The following is a 6000-nucleotide window of genomic DNA, read 5'->3' on the forward strand; positions in this document are numbered from 1 at the left end:
GTGGAAATCTCAATATAAATTAACATCAATGCATGTTACTGAATAAGAGCAATATTGTATCAAAAAAATGGTAACTGGAATTCAATCCAGAGAAGTGTGAGGTAATGCATTTGAGGTGGGCTAACAAGGCAAGGGAATACACAATAAATGATAGGATACTCAGAAATGTAGAGGAACAGAGGGACCTTGGAGTGCATGTTCACAGATCCCTGAAGGTAGCAGTACGGGTACATAAGATGGTTAAGAGGGCAAACGGGATATTTTCCTTTATTAGCAAAGGCATAAAATATAAGTTGGCTCCTTAGAAGATGAGATTGGGGAATTATTAATAGGAAATGGTAGAGACTTTGAACAAATATTTTGTATCTCTCTTCACGGAAGAAGACACTAAAAGCATCCCAATAATAGTAGATATCAAGGGACAAAAGGGAGGAAGGAAATTAAAACAATCACTATCACTAGAGAATAAGTACTAGACAAACAAATGGGACTAAAGACTGACAAGTCTCCTGGACCTGATGGCCTGCATCCTAGTCTTAAAAGAACATAACATAATAACACAAGAAATAGGAGCAGGAGTAGGCCATAAGGCCCCTCGAGCCTGTTCCGCCATTCAATATCATGGCTGATCTAATCATGGACTCAGTTCCACTTCCCTGCCCGCTCCCCATAACCCCTTATCCCCTTATCGTTTAAGAAACTGCCTATTTCTGTCTTAATGTCCCAGCTTCCACAGCTCTCTGAGACAGCGAATTCCACAGATTCACAACCCTCTGAGAGAAGAAATTTCTCCTCATCAGTTCTAAATGGGCGGCCCCTTATTCTAAGATCATGCCCTCTAGTTCTAGTCTCCCCACCAGTGGAAACATCCTCTCTGCATCCACCTTGTCAAGCCCCGTCATAATATTATACGCTTCCATAAGATCACCTCTCATTCTTCTGAATTCCATTGAGTAGAGGCCCAACCTACTCAACCTTTCCTCATAAGTCAACCCACTCATCCCCGGGATTAACCTAGTGAACCTTCTCTGAACTGCCTTTTCGTAAATATGGAAACCAAAACTGCACGCAGTATTCCAGGTGTGGCCTCACCAATACCCTGTACAGCTGTAACAAGACTTCCCTGCTTTTATACTCCATCTCTGCAATAAAGGCCAAGATTCCATTGGCCTTCCTGATCACTTACTGTACCTGCATACTATCCTTTTGTGTTTCATGCACAAGTATCCCCAGGTCCCGCTGTAGTGCAGCATTTTGCAATCTTTCTCCATTTAAATAATAACTTGCTCTTTAATATTTTCTGCCAAAGTGCATGACCTCACACTTTCCAACATTATACTCCATCTGCCAAATTTTTGCCCACTCACTTAGCCTGTCTATGTCCTCCTGCAGCCTCTTTATGTCCTCGCACATTACCCTTTCTCCCATCTTTGTATCGTCAGCAAACTTGGCTATGTTACACTCAGTCCGCTCTTCCAAGTCGCTAATATAGATTGTAAATAGTTGGGGTCCCAGCACTGATCCCTGCGGCACCCTATTCATTACTGCCAACCAGAAAATGAACCATTTATCCCGACTCTCTGTTTTCTGTTTGTCAATCAATCTTCTATCCATGCTAATATATTACCCCTAACCTCGTGAACTTTTATCTTGTGCAGTAACCTTTTGTGTGGCAACTTGTCAAATGTCTTCGGAAGTCCAAATACACCACATCCACTGGTTCCCCTTTATCCACCCTGTTCGTTACATCCTCAATGAATTCCAGCAATTGATAAGTCTCTGTCACTGGTTGGACAGACGGTGGTTGAAAGGACGTTGGTTGAAGTGTCGGTTTATTGCAGTGCTTGGGTTGTCATGTGCTCCTTTCGCCATTTGCGCTTGGCCTCCGCTTGCTCCCGGCGAAGAGACTCGAGGTGTTCAGCACCTTCCCGGAATATTCTCGTACTTTGAGCGATCTTGCACCAGGGATTCCCAGGTGTCGGTGGGGATGTTGAACTTCTTCAAGAAGGCCTTAAGGGTGTCCTTGAAGTGTTTCTTCTGCCTACCTGGGGCTCGTTTGCCATGTCGAAGCTTCGAGTAGAGCGCTTGCTTTGGGAGTCTGGTATCGGGCATACGGATGATGTGGTCCATCCGTCGGAGCTAATTGATCATTGTGGATGCTGAGGATGTTGGCCTGGGTGAGAACACTGATGTTGGTACGCCTATTCTGCCAATGGATTTGTAGGATCTTCCGGAGGCAGCGTTGATGGTACATCTCCAGTGCTTTGATGTGCCTGCTGTATATCATAGGCAGGCTCTCGGAATCGAGGAAGACTTTCTTCCACTCCCAAACTGAGTTCTCTGGTGGCTGAACAGTCCAATACGAGAGCCACAGACTCTGTCACAGGTGGGACAGACATTCGTCGAGGGAAGGGGTGGGTGGGACTGGTTTGCCGTGCGCACCTTCCACTGTCTGCACCTGACCTCTTCACACTCTTTGCGTTGAGACACGAAGTACTCAACGCCCTCCCGGATGCACTTTCTCCACCTCAGGCGGTCTTCGGCCAGGGTCTCCCAGGTTTCAGTGGTGATGTCGCACTTTACCAGGGAGGCTTTGAGGGTGTCCTTGTAACACTTCCGCTGCCCACCTTTGGCTCGTTTACCACGAAGGAGCTCCACATAAATCATTTGCTTAGGGAGTCTCGTATCTGGCATGCGAACTATGTGGCCTGCCCAGCGAAATTGATCGAGTGTGGTCAGTGCTTCGATACTGGGGATGTTAGCCTGGTTGAGGACACTGATGTTGGTATGCCTGTCCTCCCAGGGGATTTGCAGGATCTTGCGGGATATCGTTGGTGATATATCTCCAGCGACTTGAGGTGCCTTTTATACATTGTCCATGCTTCAGATCCATACAGGAGGGCGGGTATTACTGCAGCCCGGTAGACCATGAGCTTGGTGGTCGGTTTGAGGGCCTGGTCTTCGAACATTCTTTTCCTCAGACGGCCGAAGGCACGAGGTGATGTTGAATCTCCGCATCAATGTCTGCCTTTGTTGATAAAAGGCTCCCAAGATATGGGAAATGGTCCATGTTGTCGAGGGCCGCACCATGGATCTTGATGATTGGAGGGCAGTGCTGTGCAGCGGGGACAGGCTGGTGGAGGACCTTTGTCTTACAGATGTTAAGCGTAAGGCCCATGATTTCATATGCCTCAGTGAATACATTAACTATATCCTGGAGTTCAGCCTCAGAATGTGCGCAGACACAGGCATTTTCCACATACTGCAGCTTAACGACAGAGGTTGAGGTGATCTTGGACCTGGCCTGGAGGCGGTGTAGGTTAAACAGTTTCCCACTGGTTCTGTAGTTTAGTTCCACTCCAGCGGGGAGCTTGTTGATTGTGAGGTGGAGCATGGAGGCGAGGAAGATTGAGAAGAGGGTTGGAGTGATGACGCAGCCCTGTTTGACCCCGGTCCGGAAGTGAATTGGGTCTGTAATGGATCTGTTGGTAAGGATCACGGCCTGCATGTCGTTGTGAAGCAGGTGAAGGATGTTGACAGACTTTTAGGGGCAGCCAAAACAGAGGAGGACGCTCCATAGACCCTCATGGTTGACAGTTTCAAAGGCCTTTGTAAGACCGAACAAGCCATATATAAGGGCTGGCGCTGCTCCCTGTATTTTTCCCTTAGCTGTCGCGCTACAAAGATCATGTCCGTTGTGGCTCTAAGGGGACGCAATCTGCATTGTGATTCCGGGAGGAGCTCCTCGGCCACAGGCAGAAGATGGTTGAGGAGAACTCTAGCGACAACCTTCTCAGTGGCTGATAGCAGGGAGATTCCCCTGTAGTTGCCGCAGACCTTTTTAAAAAAATGGTCACAATCACTGCATCCCTGAGATCTCCCGGCATGCTTTCCTCTCTCCAGATGAGAAAGATGAGGTCATGTATCCACACCAACAGTGCCTCTCCGCCATACTTTAGCGCCTCAGCAGGGATTCCATCCGCTCCCGTAGCCTTGTTATTCTTGAGCTGTTTTATGGCTTTGCCTACCTCGTGCAATGTTGGAGTTTCACTGAGTTGGTGGCGGGCTGCATGCTGCGGAGTCAAGAACACTCAAGTCAAAGGCAGAGTCTCGATTGAGGAGATCTTCAAAGTGCTCCTTCCATTGGGCCCTGACAGCCTCGGTGTCCTTGAAGAGTGTTTCCCCGTTCTTGGCCAGGAGTGGGGTGGGGCCTTGGGAGTTTGGACAGTAGGTGGCCTTGACTGTGATAAAGAATCCTCGCATATCATGGCTGTTGGCCAGTTATTGTATCTCCTGTGCTTTCTCCATCCACCATCTGTTCTTTAGGTCCCAGGTTTTTTGTTGGACCTGAGCCTTCAGCCATCTATAATGTTGTTTTGCAGCTCCCGAGTTGGGTTGAAGCCCAGAAATGCTTCCTGCTTGCGATCTATTAGTTCTTTGACCTCCTGATCATCTTCATCAAATCAGTCCTGATGTTTTCTGGTTGAGTGACCAAGTGTCTCATCACAGGCACTAGAGGCCTGGAGGGCAGACCAAGCGCTGTGGGCATTCAGCATCTCAGGGTCATCAAGGCACACCAATTGGCTGTGAGGCGCTGACTGTATAGGGCTTTCTTAGCTGGGTCTCTCAGTGCCCCAGCATTAACTTTTTTGTGGCACTGCTTCTACTGTCCCCTCTGCTTTGGGCTATGTTAATGTTGATGATGGATCGGATTAGACGGTGGTCCATCCTGCTGTACATAGTCTATGTCTCAGAAACATATAGGAGGGTGGGTATCACTACTGCTCTGTAGACCATGAGCTTTGAGCGAGTATTAAGGTTCTGGTCTTCAAACTCTCTCTTCCTAATGGCGACCAAAGGCTGCACTGACACACTGAAGGTGGTATTGGACCTCATCATCGATGTCTTCCCTTGTTGACAGTAGGCTCCCGAGGTATGGATAATTAACCACGTTGTCCAAGGCCTCAACATGTATTTTGATAATCGGGGGCGGAGGGGGGGGGCGGCCGGGAAGGGCAATGATGTGTGGCAGGGGCAGGTTGATAGAGCACCTTTGTTTTTGCAGGTTCAGCAAGTAATCCGGAAGGCAAATGAAATGTTGGCCTTTATTGCAAGGGGGATGGAGTATACAAGCAGTGAAGTCTTGTTGCAACTGTACAGGACATTGGTAAGACCACACCTAGAATACTGCATACAGTTTTGGTCTCCTTATTTAAGGAGGGATATATTTTATTGGAGGCAGTTCGGAGAAGGTTCACTTGGTTGATTCCTGAGATGAAGGGGTTGACTTATGAGGAAAGGTTGAGCAGATTGGGCCGATACTCATTGAAGTTTAGAAGAATGAGAGGTGATCTTATTGAAACATATAAGGTCCTGAGGGGGCTTGACAGGGTAGATGCAGAGAGGATGTTTCCCCTCATGGGGGAATCTAGAGCTAGGGGGCACAGTTTCAGAATAAATGGTCACCCATTTAAGACGATGAGGAGGAATTTCTTCTCTCAGAGGGTCTTGAATCTTTGAAATTCTCTACCCCAGAGAGCTGTGGAGGCTGAGGCATTGAATATGTTCAACAACAATAACAACTTGTATTTATATAGCGCCTTTAAAGTAGTGAAACGTCCCAAGGCGCTTCACAGGAGTATTAGGAGACACTGAGCCGCCTAAGTAGAAATTAGCACTGGTGACCACAAGCTTGGGAAGAGGTATGTTTTAAGGAGCGTCTTGAAGGAGGAAAGAGAGGCAGAGAGGTTTAGGCATGGAGTTCCAGAGCTTGGGGCCGAGGCAACAGAAGGCGCGACCACCAATGGTTGAGCGATTATAATCAGGGATGCTCAAGAGCGCAGAATTAGAGGAGCGCAGACATTTCGGAGGTTCTGTGGCTGGAAGAGATTATAGAGATAGGGAGGGGCAAGGCCATAGAGGGATTTGAAAATAAGGATGAGAATTTTGAAATCAAGGCGTTGGTAAACCGGAAGTCAATGCAGGTCGATGAGCACAGGG

This window comes from Pristiophorus japonicus, chromosome 3 (assembly GCF_044704955.1).
Source record: "Pristiophorus japonicus isolate sPriJap1 chromosome 3, sPriJap1.hap1, whole genome shotgun sequence".
Taxonomy (NCBI): Eukaryota; Metazoa; Chordata; class Chondrichthyes; family Pristiophoridae; genus Pristiophorus; species Pristiophorus japonicus.